The sequence below is a fragment of the Dipodomys spectabilis genome, unplaced genomic scaffold (assembly GCF_019054845.1).
Source record: "Dipodomys spectabilis isolate Male_0828 unplaced genomic scaffold, ASM1905484v1 ptg000395l, whole genome shotgun sequence".
NCBI classification, from domain to species: domain Eukaryota; kingdom Metazoa; phylum Chordata; class Mammalia; order Rodentia; family Heteromyidae; genus Dipodomys; species Dipodomys spectabilis.
The window spans coordinates 747,088-764,351 of record NW_024871072.1 but is presented as its reverse complement, the minus strand read 5'-3'; positions in this window follow the sequence as shown (position 1 = coordinate 764,351).

Below are 17,264 nucleotides of genomic sequence, written 5' to 3'. Positions count from 1 at the left end.
GTCTCCAAAACTACCTCCCCCTGCTGAGGTCAGTGACATAGTTTTTCATTTTTGGTTGGCACGGGGTTTGAACTCAAGTAATGGCAACACTTCGCTCACATTGCTACAGATTTACCAAGACCCTGAGTTCAAATCCTAGGCTAGAAACGAAAACTTGCAGAAATTCCAAACCAGTGAGCTTTATTTTTTTTAATTTAGTTAAATAATTATACATATATATATATATATATATATATATATATATATATATTGATTTTGGCCAAGCATGTGGCTTGAACACAGGTCGTGGAAATTCTAATTCAGCTTGAATCTCCCTTTGCTGGGGTGTAGTCTCTGGACCCATAGCTGATCCTGGGATCTTGGGCCAAGAGGGCTTTAAGGAAGAAAAAACCGTTGGAAAGCACAAAAAGTGGTAAGCTGCAGAGAGCTGGGGTTTTACGATTTTTTCCTTTGGACAGTGACCATCCTGGGTCTGAATGACAAAGCTGCAATGTGGACCTGACCTGCCATTGCTGGTGGCTGGTGGACTATCAGTGAAGCCATAGGCCAACCTGTCAACATAGGCCCGGGGTTGAAATCGCAGTTCGGACAGCAATCCCAGGAGATCAAAAGAGCCTCATTCCTATGCATAGGAATACTGATTGAAAGAGTAGTTTATACATCGGTCTACTCTAAAGTTGGATGCAGTAATCCTATAATGCTGATTGAGCTTAATGAATAGTTTATTAAGCATGAAAAGAACAATATTCCTTCAATGGCGGTTTAATAAATACCTAAGAGTTGGTAGGAACATAGTGGGTGTCATTCTGTCATCCATAGACGGCTATGGAATTCTTGTTTTTTTGTTTTTTTTGGTCCGGTCGTGGGGCCTGAGCTCTGGGCCTGGGCGCTGTCCCTCAGCTCTTCAGCTCAAGGCTAGCGCTCTACCACTTGAGCCACAGTGCCACTTCTGGCTTTTTTCTTCTTGTTTATGTGGTGCTGAGGAATCGAACCCAGGGCCTCATGCATGCAAGGCCAGCGCTCTACCACTGAGCCACCTTCCCAGCTAGGCTATGGAATTCTTTACAAATATATATATTTATTTATATACCTCCGTATGCCTATCCATGTATCGCTGTTTTGGCCACACCTGGTGGTCGATCTCAGAGCCTGGAAACCACCTGACATCTTCATTGGCTAGAGGCTGCCATGCTCAAACTCACCCAATCATGAATTGGGCCTGCTAGGCACTAAGTTCAGATTCTGGCACTGCCAGGCATTATGGAGAAGACATCTAATATCTAGATGTTATGTGATAACATAATGTAATAAATGGTATAGGTGTCATCAGAGTCAATAAAATAAATTCTAAATAAATGAATGACACAAGAAATAAAATAAATAATCACACCAAACACAATATGGACTGAACATCTGTAAGGAAGTAAAAATACTATCTTTAAAATATATATAAGGAGGGCTGGGAAGGTGGCTCAGTGGTAGAGCTCTTGCCTTGCATGCATGAGGCCCTAAGCTCGATTCCTCAGTACCACATAAGCAGAAAAAAAGCTGTCAGTGGCGCTGTGGCTCAAGTGGTAGAGCACTAACCTTGAGATGATGAGCTGAGGGACAGCACCCAGGCCCATAGTTTAGGCCCACATGTGGACCCCCCAAAAATAATATAAGGAGTATCTTTTCCAGGCCTGAGGCTTGAATTCAGTCCCCCTATGCGGAGGGAATGGTAGGAGATCCTGAGGTATTCTTTTCTGGCCTGGGAAGAGTCATGGAATGTTATTGATCTCATCCTTGAATGAGTAGTTTGTCCATGATGCAAGTAGGAAATGATAGGCAAGACTCATGGGTTATCGATTATTTGTAAAGAAGTTGATGAACCATAAAAATAATCATAACAGTCATGAAATGGAGGCATCAGGAAAGATCCAAGAATCAGTAGTCACGCAGATTGGATTCCACCACAGGTTACCATATATCCTACTCTATACAATTGTGTACTTGTTTGCATACTACCTTCTGCTTATGAATGGATGACTGTTGTGCTCCCCGCTCTCCCCTGAGGGGCAGGCTCAATAGCAGGTTCCAAAGGCTGGTGTGCTCATGTGGACCCATTCGCCACTTGTTCCTGCTAGGTCCCGAGTTCAGATTCCCCGCCCTGCCAAAAGATTCATCTTGACGTCAGAAGTCAATTATTGCACCTGTTTTTTTTTTCCTGTGCAAGTCCTGGATCTCAGCTAGGATGGACAATGCTTGGGCCACCCTGTGGCCATGGAAATAAGTTGTTATCCATGTTATACCTGTCATCATATACTCAAGAAAATACACAATACATCCATGAATAGCATACAAAATAAAGAGAGTAACTACACTCAATGCACGATGCAGTCCACATACGGATGTGAATATACATCCCATGTTTCAATGATCATTGAGTACTATTTTGGCCTACCTGGGGCTCGATCTCAGTTCCTGGGAATGGCTCAGCTCCTTTAGTGGCTCACAGTCTGGTGTGATCACGTGGACCCATTGGGCAGTTGGGCCTCTTGGCCCAAAGTTCGAATCCCAGCATTGCCAAAAATTCACCCTGATGTAAGAAGGCAGTCGTTGCACCTGTTTTCCTGTACTGTGCAAGTTCTGGGGCTCAGCTAGGAAGGAGAATGTATACGCAACTCTATACTCATGGGAATAGGTTGTCATCCAGTTCACCACAGTTATATCTCAAGGAAATACACAATACATCAATTAATAAAACACAAAACTAAGAGAATGACTACACCAAACGCAAGATGCCTCTCACCCATGTTCGGAAATATATATCCACTGTTTACTTATGTATTTATGACTACATTGGCCCCCACCAGGGCTCCATCTCAGGTCCCAGGAATGGCCTTGCTCCTTAGTGCTCACCATTACCCATTCACCAATTGGGCCTGCTAGGCTTTGAATTCAAATTCCTGCACTACCAAAAGATTCATTCTGATGTGAGAAGCCTATGGTGACACAGGTTTTCCTGTCCTGTGAATGTCCTGGGTCTCATTGAGGATGAGAATGCTATATAGGCAACTCTTAGCCATGAGAATAGGTTGCCATCCATGTCAGCAGTTATATCTGTCACCCCATATGCAATAAAATACACAATACATCCATGAATAAGACACAATATAGAACGAATAACTACACTGAATGCAAGATGCATACCACACCTGTAGGTAAAGAGAAATTCTATGATTTAAAAAGGTGGTCTTGTTATTTTGTCCAGTGCTGGGGCTTCAAATCAGGCCCTGCACCAGGCCTGACATTCTACTCTTCAAAGATGGTGAGCTTCCCCTTTTCCCACAATGCAACAGAGTTACCCAGACCTGAGCTAAAATCCCAACACTGACGAAAGATTCATCCTGATGTCAGAAGCCAGTCGTTGTGCCTTTTATCCTCTCCTGTGAAAGTCCTGGGTCACACATATGATGGAGAATGCATAGACAACACTGTAACCTTGGGAAAAGGTTGTCATCCATGTCAGCACTGTTATACCTGTCACCATGCTTTTTAAAGTACACAATATCTCCATGAATTAGAGACAAAATAAGGAGAATAATTGCACTGAACACAAGATGCTGACCACACATGTATGTCAATATAGATCCTATGTTTAAATTATGAATTTCTGACTATAGTTGACCACCCTGGGGATCAATGTCAGATTCTGGGATTGGCCACACTCCTTAGTTGTTCACAGGTTCGTATGATCACCTTGACTGATTGGCCAATTGGTTTAGCTCTGTCCTGAGTTCAAATCTCAACACTACCAACAAGTGGATTGTGGAGTAAGGAGAGTGTGAAACTTTTTTTCCTTTTCTCTGAGAATCCTGGGGGCCAGGCATCATGGAGAACATTTCTACAAATCTAGATGTTCTCTGATAGGTTGTCATCAATGTAATAAACAGAATGTGCAAATAAATGAATAAAACAAAAGATACAAGGAACAACCACACCAAACATGTATGGACTGAACATCTTTAGGTAAGTATAAATTCTATCTTTACAATATATAGATATAGTATGTTTTCCAGGGCTGGGTCTTGAATTCAGGACTAGTGAACAGGCCTGACTTTTTTTTATCTTCATGAAAGGTGAGCTTCCCCTTTATCCACATTGCTGCAGATTTACCCAGATTCTGAGTTCAAATCCAAAGCCTGTAAGAATAAACTGTGTGAATTGCAAGACAGGGAGCTAATGTTTTTCTCAGCATGGGGCTTGAACTCAGGTCGTGGCAACTCTGCCTCAGCTTCGATCACCCTAGGATGGGGTGCAGCCACTGGACACACTGGTGCTTCTGGGATCCTAGACTCCCACGTGTTGCAGGGAAAACATGCACAGAAAAATTGTGGGCTTTTAGGTTTTCTTCCTTTGCATAGTGACCCTTCTGGGTCTGAATGACACTGTTGCAAAGGGTATTTGACCTTGCATTGCTGAAGGCTGGTAGACTATCAGGGAAGCCATTGGTCCACGTGGCAACATAGGCCCTCATTTTGAATCCCCATACTGACACCAACCAATGGCAGGAGGTACTAAGAAACTGGTTCCCGTCCAAAGGAATAACACTGGAATTTTGTCAATGTCCCAGTTGAATGAGTTGATCATGAATGATGAGCCTATAAAATTAAACAGCAGCATTTCAGAAGGCTGATTGATTTTATTTAATATTTATGAAGCATTAAAAGAATATTATTACTTACAGGAACACAATAATTTCAGGACACTGAGTTCTTTCATTAATATTTTAAGGATGAAAACAATAACATTAATTACATGGACGCATAATAAATACCCAGGAATTGGTAGGAATATAGTCTAAATAACTGAATAATGTATAGACATCGCTGGCACTCTATAAACATATATATATATATATATATATATATATATATATATATTAGCATACTGCCATCTGCATGTCAATCTGTTCTTCGGTTAACTGCTGGGGCTCGTTCTCAGGTCCTGGGAACAACCTGTCACCTCAATTTGCCCCAGGAAGGCATGTTTGCACTCACCCATTCATGAATTTGGCCTTATAGGGCATGAGTTCAGATGTCAGTGCTCCCAAACAATGAATCGTGGAGTAAGAAGCTGATGGTGACACATGGTTTCCTTTACTGTGAATCTTCTGTGTGTCAGGTATGAAGAGGAATACATATGTAGACCTATATCCTATGTAGTCAATGTTCTATGTGCTATAATAGTCAATACAATAAATGGTCAATATATGAATAAAACAAAAAATAAAATAACTACACTGAACGCAATATGGAGTCAACGTATGTATAAAAATATAAAACATATATGTAAATTGTACATGAATAGGGTGTTTTCTAGTGCTGGTGATCGATTTCAGGCCTAAGGAACAGACTTGAATTTCTTGACTTTAAGGAGGCAAGCTTCCTCTTCCCACAGTGCAACAGAGTTACCCAGACTATGAGTTCCAATCCCAGTCCTGGTAGAAAAAAAGTCACCTTTATAGTAATTGTGGCCCAATTCTTAGGTATTTCATCATGCCTCCATTTGATGAATGCGATTGCTTAAATGCTTAATAAAATATTAACTAAAATCGATCAGTGTGGTGTAATATAATTGTGTATAATTTTATCCTAGAATCATTCAAGAACTGTTCATTCAATCATGACTTGTATCACATTACATTTGTAATCATATGGATAGGAACAAGTTTCTTAGGATCTCCTACCATTTGGAGGTGGCACGACCAGGATTCGAATTGTGGGCTCCAGCTCGCACCACCTAAACCCGAGGATTGGGAACTCACCAGTCTGTCCAAGAACGTCAACAAGACCAATGATTAGGCAGGCACCAGTGGCTCTCTGCAGTCCTCCTTGATACTTACAAGGCTGTGATAGTAGGATCATGGTCAAAGTCACCCTAAGCAGGAAAATCCTTGAGACCCTTGTCAAACTTCAATGCCAACAAAGCCAAAAGCCTTGTGGCTCTAGTGTAGAGGACCAGCCTTGAGCAAAAGCAGCTCATGAACTGTGCCCAGACCCTGAGTTCAACGTCTGGGACTGGCAACATACAGAACTGCAAAACAATCTGGGTAGCCATCCAGTTAAAGCAGGTCACCCTCTTGTCTCCAACTGAATTGGAGAGAATTCCCTGGGAAAAGGGCTTGGAGAACTGCTGTCATCTTGACTCCGCCCATGCTGCTTGCTTCACAGGATTCTGGCCACAACCCTATTTTTTCATGCTTCTTTCTGACCAATGGGATACAAGAATGGTGGCCATGCCCACATTCCATGCTGCCAGGTAGCACTGGGATTCCCTCTGTTAGTTTACACCACTACCAGCAGTTGAGGAAGTTAGGGGTGGCTGAGAGGTGAGGAAGAGACTCAAGGTGACTTTGGAGTATAGTAGAAAATTGATGCTCCCACCTCCACCCGGCCACTCCCTTCCCTTCACACAGTGCCAGGTTTCAAACCTCAAGCAATGTCATGCTGCCAGCCCTGCCAAAAACCCTGACCTGGTCCCTGCCCCTATTCTTCTGCTCTGGGCCCACGTGTCCACAATGCTGCTGCCATCGATGCTGCCCCAATTGGAGCAGCTGCCAACAGCTTCTCCCAGCAGCACAGGTGAGTTTCCACCCCAACAACAACCTACCATGGGTCAAACACCCGTCTGGGGGCAACAGGACCCCCCTGTTTGTTTCTTCTCCCTGGCTTTGATGAGCCACCTTTCTGTCTTGAGGATTTCTGAGATAGAAACTAAAAATATTCTCAGGCTGGGCTGGATCGCTGTCCTCCTGTGAAAGGTATGCTCCTCCAGGCCTGGTCCTCTGTAGTTGGGATGGTAGACATGTGGTGTCATGCTCAGTCATCAGTTAAGATGGATTATCCCAAACTCAGTCCATAGCAGCGGATTCTTGACCACACCTGAAGCTCTTGGTAGGGCTTCAACCATTGCACCTCAGTCTCCTCACAGGACAGTTGTGAGGAAACAAGGGATTTATACAGACCGATCTCTGGAAAATGGCTAGACAGGGAGGGAGTGGCCTTCAGATAAGGTGTTGGCAATTCTGTGAGCATATGACAGGAAGATACAAGAAAGGGCTCAGGTGGGGCCTGTTATTAATCATGCAACAGGTGTGGGAATATGAACCGAAACATGGCTCTCTTTCATTATTACCCTATCCCAATGAGGACGGAGATCCTTCACTTTGTTCAGTTTTGCAGCTGGGGAAACCGAGGGACAGATAAGCCAGGTGACCTACTTATGACCTCAAGTTCACAGGAAGCTCGGCCTGACTTCTCTACCATGCTCCCTAGGACAATGGGTGCTATTCAGTCCACTTCTTGTGGTGGGAAGTCCACTTCTTTCAGTCGTGGTTCTTGAATTCTAGGATTGGGCACTGTTCCTGAGCTCCTCAGCTCAAGGCTACCGCTTTATCACTTGAGCCCACAGTGCCCCTTCCACTTTTCTGGTGGTTCTTTTGAGATAAGATTCTCACAGGTGTTCCTGCCTGGGCTGTCTATGAACCATGATCCTCATATCTCAGCCTCCAGTGTAGTTAGGATTAGAGTATTATGCCACTGGCACCCGATTTACGTGTAATTCTGATTCTCTGTCTCTGTCTCTGTCTCTCTCTCTCTCTCTCACTGTCGTTCTCAGGAACTGGTTGAATGGGTGCTGTAGGAGGGGGGCCAACGTCCCCAGGTGGCTGGAACCCAAGATGGCGCACTCATTCTGGAGGTGGGCTGTGGGTCAGGAGCTGTCTCATTCATCGTGTTGATACATCTCCATGAGGTAAGCCCTCTGTGCCCTTGTAAGACTGTGAGGGTTGTTCATTTTCCATCTAGTCTTACTGGATTTATTATATTGTATTCTTTTCTACATTATTTTCTAGCACCTGGCCAATATTATGGTACATATTTGCTGAATGAAAATGTAATGTCAACTTAAGAAAGTCATTTAGGGATCTGGAAATGTGGCTTCATGATATGGTGATTGCCTAGAATGCATGAAACCCTGAATTCAATTCCTCAGTACCACATAAACAGAAAAACACTGGAAATGGTGCTGTGCCTCAAGTGGTACAGTGATAGCCTTGAGAAAAACGCAAAAAAAAAAAAAAAAAAACCCAAACCAAAACAAAACCAAAAAACATTTAGTTTGTAAATGCAAAATAAAGAACCCATACTTGGAATATATAATTGCTCCTGCCAAACTGACACCTAACAATAGTCCCTAATTCATGTACTTTTACTTATATTTGGATATTGTGTTGAAAAAAAGTTTTATTCATTAGGTCACAGCAATTAATGTCTTGCATGTGCTTAGATGTCAGGTGAAGATTAATTCTGGAAATTCAAAGATTCCAGGTTTTTGAACGGTCTCTGCTAATCACAATGAGAAGGGTAGTCTAAGTGAGATTTGGAAATCTTTTTGGTTATTCATTGCACCAAAACGGCAGAGGCAAATTAACAGTTGTGACAGAAGAGAAGGAATAACTCCAGAGTTAAGTAATAAATGATAGTAACTAAGGTATACCAGAAACAGTTTTAGAGAACCATTTTTGGTTATTGAACAAATAGCTATCAACTAGTCTTATTCCTCATTACCTTTAACATTCTCAATCTCTTAGGCTACTTCTTAATCTCTGCCTAACAAATGTATCTCCTTCTGTGCTGCTTTTTCTTACTTTAACTTCTTTGCTTTCTAAAAATCTCAGTCTTTCTATATTTCTCTATGAACATTTCCTGATACTAAATACACCTACACAGATGGCAGAGAATGCTAATGTAAGGGTCCCCTAGCTCATGAGTCATTAATGAAACAATGTGGAAAAGGAGGACATATTTATTGTTACTTCAAATTTTCTGAAAAGCTGCAATGCCATCATTTGATTCAAATTTCCATTATTTGTCTTCATAGTGTCATTCAGTGCACATAAACGCAAATATGAGCTGGGTGCTGGTGGATCAGGAGACCAGAGGATTGTGGTTCAAAGCCAGCCTGGTCAGGAATGTCCATGAGACCCTTATCTTCAGTTAACCGCCAGAAACCCGAAAGTGATGTTGTAGCTTAGCGGTAGAGCTCTCGACTTGAGCTGAAGAGCTAAGGGAGTGTGCCCAGGATCAGAGTTCAATCCCCACAACCAACAAAAAGTGCAAATATTACCTTAAGTTTCCCCAAAAGGAAGGACAAGAGCAATAATCTTCCCAAGCAGAAAAAATAATTTCAAAATGATTCAGTGCACCTACTTTTGCTGAGTTATTTAAGTTATGCCTTCTTTGCTAGACATATTCTCTTCCTTTATAAATTGTCAAATACTAGCTTTACAATAAACTTCATCTAATATTTTTTGTTTCAAAAGAGAAGTCTACACAGGTGATGTCACTTAGCTTTCTTACTATCTTAATTCAAAGCCAAACCAGGCAGGAGAGTCTGTCAAACTCTTATCGCAAATTGAACACCAAAAAACCAGAAGTGGAGTTTTGGCTCAAGCAGTAGAGTACTAGCTTTGGGGGCAGGTGGGCAGGAAAGACAACTGTTCAGGGACAGGATCCAGCCTCTGGGTTCAAGACCCAGAACCAGCACCAACTAAACAAACAAGCAAAGAAAAATCCCAGATATTTCTTTGGGACCCTCCTTAAAGGTGTACTGATCAGAGAAGAGGCTTCTTTTGCTGATCATATTGACTGGATCCTGATTTTTGGAATCCTTATTGCTCTGGAGATCTCAGGACCAGACCACAGGAATTGATAACTGACTCCTGCACCAAGAGAATCATCTCAGGGGTGAAATATCCACCCATAAGACACTTTAAAACCTTCATGTCTTTGTTCCTTTGCAGGAGAACACTTTTAAAACAACGTTATTTCCTTTTGTTCTATGCCGGCCTTCAAATGGTACATTATTTCTTTTTGTAACACTATGAAGTAGAAGTTTAGAGAAAAAATTTATATGAGTAAAGAACACACTCAAAAAAGCCAGGGATAGAGTTTCCTTCAAGGTTTGGGATACTTTTCTTGTACAGTAAAAAGGAAAGCACAAGATAACTTGGACTTTGTTTTTCCTCTATGTTCCATTCCTTTCCTGGGGTCAGTTTCTACATCCAGTAACAGTTACTTCCAGTAACAATCGATGGTGCTGCTTGAGGTGTAATGAATGTTTTCTGGCTTCATTGCAATAACACTAAAACACCTATGGACCTGAGGTAACACGTGTTTCAGAGACATCTTATTAAAGAGAAAATATGAAATTTATATTGCTTATAAATACATTATACACGAGTACATTGAGCTCAAACTTTATAAGTTCTCTGTAAATTAAGGCGAATTTTAAATGGGAATAAGGTTCTCAGAACATTCATTTTGTGAGTGTACATGCTGTTCATTATTTCCCAAGTATACATGTGCTAACAGTAAGGGAAACAATAGCAATAATAGGAGAAAGAGAAGTTCTGTGTTTAAGTCTAAAGGTTCAATACAATATAGAAGACTACAAATAAGGCAACATTGAAACATTAAAGCCAAGTCCAGTATGTGGATTTATGGGAGTGATATATAGAAAGCAAGACTCCTACGTGGAACATGAAGTATGAGGCCACTCCCATTCTAAATCATGCTTGCTAATCATGCAACTTTGTAGAAAGTAGAATGGAAGAATAATTCTGTTTCCAATGCAAGTCAGATATAAGAGCATGGATTTAACTAGAAAAATGTCCATCTTGTGAGAGCAGGGATTGTGCTAGAAATGAACTGGAGGCTAAGATCACATTTCTTTTTTTTCTTTACACACACCCACACATACTCACAGACACACACACACAAACAGACACACACCCACACACCCCCCCACACACACACATACACACACACACACACACACACACACACACACACACACACACATATATATATATTTGTTGGCGGTGGTCTTCGCACATTATATCTGGGCCTGTGAGCTGTCTCTCTGCTATTCAGCTCAAGCTAATGCTCTACCACTTGATCCACAGTGCCATTTCCAATTTACTTTTAGTTAATTCGAGAAAAGAGTCTCTGGGCCTTTCCTACCTGGGCTGGCTTTGAACCTCAATCCTAATATATCACCATGACCCAGCTTGTGATCACATTCCTAACAGTGTACACTCAAAATATGTAATGTGTGTGTTCATCTATCTTTATAAGAATTCTTTAGTGAGGGGCTGGGGAGGTGGCTCAGTGGTAGAGCGCTTGCTTTGCATGCATGAGGCCTTTGGTTCGATTCCTCAGCACCACTTAAGCAAAAATGAAAAAAGCCGAAATTGGCGCTGTGACTCAAGTGGTAGAGTGCTAGCCTTGAGCTCAAGAGCTGAGGGACAGAGCCCAGGCCCAGAGTTCAGGTGCCATGACTGGACCCCCCACCAAAAAAAAAAAAAAAAAAAAAAAAGAATTCTTGAGTTAAAAATCTGGGCGACAGCTTAGACATTTCCCTCAAAAAATGTTTGTAGTTTAAAAGTTGATACTCCTGGAGAAACAAAACCTAAGAATGTAAAGGAGTCTGGGAAGTTCAATTTGCATCCAGCCTGGGCAGAACACTCTTTGCAACAGTAAATAAAATTAAGCAGTCAAAATCTGGATTGGAACAATGATTCAAGTGATGGAATACCAGTCATGAGCAAGATTGCTGAATAAGAGCTTGATGCTTTTGCCTATATACATACAAACATATACATACACCCAGAGGCACTTATATGTGCACACACAAATATACAAATGAAACAACTCTCAGAATGTATAGAAAAGTTAGAAAACAATAAATATAGTGCTGAATAAGACTAGAATCAAGTGATAATCTTTAATATTAGAAAGTCCTCAAATGAACTTCCTTCAAATAAGTTTGAGAATATTACATTGGTAGGGATCAGAAATAGTAAGAGAGTCAATAATCATTATTAAAGGGATGGGATCCACGGAGGAATGAATCAGAGATCCGGCAGGTGCATCTGAAAATGTTCATATCCTGTATCAAATGTTAGAACATCTTTGAAAATAATAGATATAGTCTAAGCAGTCACTCTGGTGTATAATATTACTGAAGATGTTCAGAATTGGTAGTCTGTATCTAGATTAAATAAAACAAGAAACTATGACAGGGCAATGTCATACAAGCCTATAATTCTAGCACTGAGATTAAGACAGGAAATTAGAGAATGGAATTACATAGTGATACCTTCCCTGGACCAAGGTGTATAATTTTGTCTTAATAAAACAAAACAAACAAGAAAGGAATTTTGTCATTATGTTTTGAGAAGTCAAATTTCCTGTTGAAATGCAACTCATACTTAATCCTTACTTGTGTTTTAAATTCTCTCTTCATTAAAGAACGCTCCTAGATGCAAAATGACTCATGATTCCCATCCAAAATTTGAAAAAGTAAGTTATCATCATTCTGTTGTATCCCAAAGAAATGATGAAAAATTACAAAAGCTTAAGCCTGGAAAAATAGCAAAGTTCGTCTAATGTAAGGTTTTGAAGATCTTGCTAAATTAGAATTTAGATTTAAAATAAATATTTTGGTTTTGTTTGTAATTTTATAGGTTTCTACAAAATTCTTTTTAAGTGGAGGGTTTAATTGACATTCACAAACGATTTTGCATTCTATGTGCCTAGAATATTCTTTCAAGAGAGTTATAATTAGAACTTAGCTAATAGATAATTCCAACAGTTCATGTATAAAATGATAATGTGAATGTTGTAGACAGCTGCCAACAAATTGATGATATGAATTTATAAATTTAGAATAAGAGCAATTTTTGGAGTCTTTGGTATAAAATGGTATGAAGAGAATAATCGTGTGACATCTTTTTTCTTCTACATGTATGTAACACAGGAAGCAATTTCCTTAAGTATTTGCTACTGTATACACTGAGGAAAATGTTAGGTTTGGGGTTTGTTTTTATTTTTGTTTTATTGGTTTATCCTAGGGCTTTTACTCTGGGCCTGGACACTGTCTCTGAGCCTGTTTATGCTCAAGGCTTTTGCCCTAACACTTCAACCTCAGTGCCACTTGCATCTGGCTTTTGCTGAGAAGTTTATTGGAGATAAGAATCTAGGGAATCTTCTTGCCTGGGTGGGCTTTCAACTGTAATCTTCTGATCTTAGCATCCAGAATTTATATGATAGCTAAAAAATTATAAATATAAATAATATTTGCAAGTGTTCCGATCTCAAGAATACCAGTGGGGAGGAAATGATGCAACCCAGTTTATTGTGGTGTTCTTATCAGAACATGTATGGCATCACATTAGCAGAGTTGTATTTTTTCACAATAGAGATAAGCTATTCATGATATAAATTAAGGGAAGTTTGAGGTGCACCCTAAAAGTTGGAAAATTTTGTGCTAGGATGACTCTATATCATAAATATTGGTATTGGTGGTCATAAAAATAATAGCTTATTGTGATAAACAATTGCTTACTCTTGAAGAATTAATTATTTCCGATGCTGCATAGTTTTATCCTCTACCAAAATGTGGTTATTTTTCTGTTGACTCTCAATCTGTAACACCCCATTGGAAAATGCATCTATTGCAGAATTAAATAACATGCAAGCCTGTATTGTTTTGAATCTCTCAGGTATGCAATCTTCCACATTTGAAAATGAGTAGTTACTAGTCATTGGAATGTTGACGAACACATATATTCTGTCTTCTTAACAATTTATTTACTTTTACAAGTCATTGGTTTCCATAGAATTAAACTGTTTTCGCTTTTAGTATGAGAAAGTACTATATTTATTCTTTTTTCAAAATATTGGTAAGTATATTGTGAAAATATTGTCTAGTTGGATAGCATTCAAGTTGATGGTCCTCTGATTAAAAAGGGGTAATTAATTCAAATTAGACACCAAACAGTATGGATTTTTAAAAAGTTACTACATAAAGAATAATATGTACTATACCAATACAGTGAAATTGTATTTCATGCAGCTTATTTTTTAAATTTAATTTTATTGTCAAAGTGATGTACAGTGGGGTTACAGTAATTTTAAGGTAGAGAATACATAACTTTTCAAACTTGTTACCCCCTCCCTCATTTTCTTCACAGTTTTCCTTCACCCCAATATCCCTCACAAATTGTAATGTACATTTCCAACATATTGTCTTGTGAGTATTGCTATTGCATTGGTTTGCCTTTGTCCTTTGTCCCACCATTTTGTTGTTCCTCTTCCCTTCCCTAATTAAGGTAAATATATACACAATACACATGTTATCAAAATCAAATACAGCAGGGAATAAAGCTTAGGGGAACACCCCAAAAGAAAATAGAAATCACATAGTACATTAAAAACAACAACTGCAAATAATACTCTCTATTTCCATATCTTGGAGTTCATTTTGCTTAGCATCAGCTTATAAGGTTATATATATGTACAACAAAGCTACTGGAAAATAATAGTTTCATGGACAATATATCATGAAAACAACATGTTAACTGTTTTTGATGACAAAGGTGGAGTTAGGATTGATGAATTCACGGTTCTAATAAAGGAATTTCAAAAGAGTTTTAAAATTATGACAGGTAGGGCTAGGAAGGTGGCTCAGTGGTCGAGCGCTTGCCTTGCATGCCTGAGGCCCTGGGTTCGATTCCTCAGCACCACATAAGCAAAAAGAAAAATAAAGCCGGAAGTGGCTCTGTGGCTCAGGTGGTAGAGCGCTAGCCTTGAGCTGAAGAGCTGAGGGACAGCGCCCAGGCCCAGAGTTCAAGCCCCACGACTGGACCCCCCAAAAAATTATGACAGGTAAATTTTAATTTGTTCAAACTTTTTTTTTAACAACTTAGCCTATTAAGAAAATTTAAAATTGCTTAGGAAAATAGGCTTTCATGCAAAGTAATCAATGGAGACTTAGCCGAGAGGGAGCAAAATGGGTGAAGATGGCTCATTTTCACACTAAACAAACAAACCTCAGAAACCTTGCTATAAATCCTGTAGGTTCCTTTGAGAATTGTCCTTACCCAGGAAATCTACTCACTATGTGAAACAAGGTTGTAGAGGAATGTAAATTCAACGTTCTTAAAAAAAGACAGCAAAATTTGTGAATTGACTTTAATTACCAAACAGTAATTCTCTGAAAAAGATAATTTGGGTCAAAATACTTAGGGAGAAAGTGCCCTCAACAATGAAAGTAGGTATTAGGTTTACACTTTTCTGTTTGTAATACTTTCTACAATGTCTTTGCATGTGAAGCACTGAACTACACAGAAAAACCTGACTGGATACTTGAAACCAATGATTTCACATTTCTTAGTAGCTCAAAAATATAATATCCTTATTAACATGAGATAGTGAAGACTTCTCTTATTACATAAGCCAAAAAGTTTTGGGATCAGAAACGAATTGAGCAAATTGAAAAGGCAAGAAAACGCGTTCTTAGAAGCCCTAGCTAAGCCTATTGGCTTCAGCAGTGGAGGGAGGCCAAATTTTTTGATATATTGCCTTAATATTTTTGCTACCTAAAGTGATTTTTCTGAGCCTATTTAGCTCACTACAATTTAGAACGGATTGAATGAAGACATGAAAATAAATTCCACATTCAAATAAAAGAGTTTTAAAAGGGAAACCATGAAGATGTAGCAGTGGGGAAGGACTTATAGTCCTTCACCTTCACTAGACTTGAAGCCAAGAATCTGTGATTAGTTGGAAATCAGGCAAGAGCTAAGAGGAGGACAGAGAAATAGGACATAGGAGCATTGTCCTTTTGTAAAAGACACTGTCATCCAAGGTATGGATGATTTAGCTCTATTCTTTTCCATACATCTTTCTGAACAAATGCAAGACCAAGAGAAAGATAATCTATTGAAATAATTTTGGAAAGAATAACTTCACTGATCCTGATATGGTATCTAAAGAGAGTCTTATGAGAGAAGATAAAAGTGAAGTATTCTTCTGTTTCCTCTAAGCATCTTGTTAGCAAAGTATATCTTTGAGATTAGAAGTGATGGAACCAAAAAGTGATGGAGTACCCATTTTTGAGGGCACTTTAGAGACAAGAAGACTTTCAAGGTAAAAGAAAAAAGAAAAAAAGTAAAGCTAAATATTTGTGATCACAGCTTCTTGGACTGGTATTTTGGAGACAAAGTTTTACATTAAAGATTGTCCTCATTAACATTGATGCTGGGTTTCCGTGGCAACCAAATGAAAGGGGGAAGTTTAATGGACTCACTTGGACAAGTAAACAGCATGATAGAAAAAAATGGCAAATAATATTTAGTAAATTACTTTGAACAATTACTTTGCCAGAACAAAGAAGGAAAAAATATAATTCAAAATCACTTGACTTAAAATTATGAATAAAAGTAGTCAAGAGAAATGAGAGAAAACATAGAGGACTGTTTTCTCTCCAGTGGAGTAATGGGTTCTTGATCTTGTTTCTTCCTTTTTATCTTCACAAGCTATCAAGTGTGGCTCAGGACTGGAGTATCCAGTTCAGGCCAAGAGAATTCGCAGAAGAAAATATTTGCAGCAGATGTAGGTGATTTATAACCTTAGACAATCTATTTAAATCTGTTAAAAATACTCCTCTACCCTAAACAGCCTACTTTAAACAGCTTTGTATGCTTTTCCCAAGATTGTCCTTCATTAACTATTTAAAATTTTCAGAGGTCATAATTATACTCTATAAAGTTTGCTGTGTGGTTGTGCTTTTTGTGTGTTTTTTTTTGTTGTGTTTTTTTTTCAGTGAATTTCAAAAGGTTGTGCAAATGTATTACAATTAAATATGTCCTTCTAATTGTCCAATGATCCTTGATCAGAGTCACTCCTTCTATCATTCACAACCAACCCCTTCTACAAGATTTATTTCCGATTTACCACGTTCTTTGTCACATGTGTACATTGAGTATTCTAGCTGTATTTGCTTCTTGTTCCATTTTCATTAATTCTATGTCTTTACTATTATTCCTTTCTGGTTTCAACTTCCTGATAGTCTTTCTGATAAACTTGTCTGCTAGTACTTTGAAAGGTTTATATACATTCCATGGAGTTTATATCCTGCATATACTTGAACTGATGTCAGCTTATATTTCCATAATTTATTTATCTGAAGTAACAATTTGTAAGAGTGGAGACATGAAGCACCTAGACATGATTTTATTCCCCTCCATTTGGAAGATTAATCTGTAGTCAACAAGAAAGTTTAAAAATGGCTTAGAATGTATTCCTAACTACCAGTTTTATAAGTGGTATTGTACAATGGTTTTTGATTATTTTATTTTACATGGGATAATA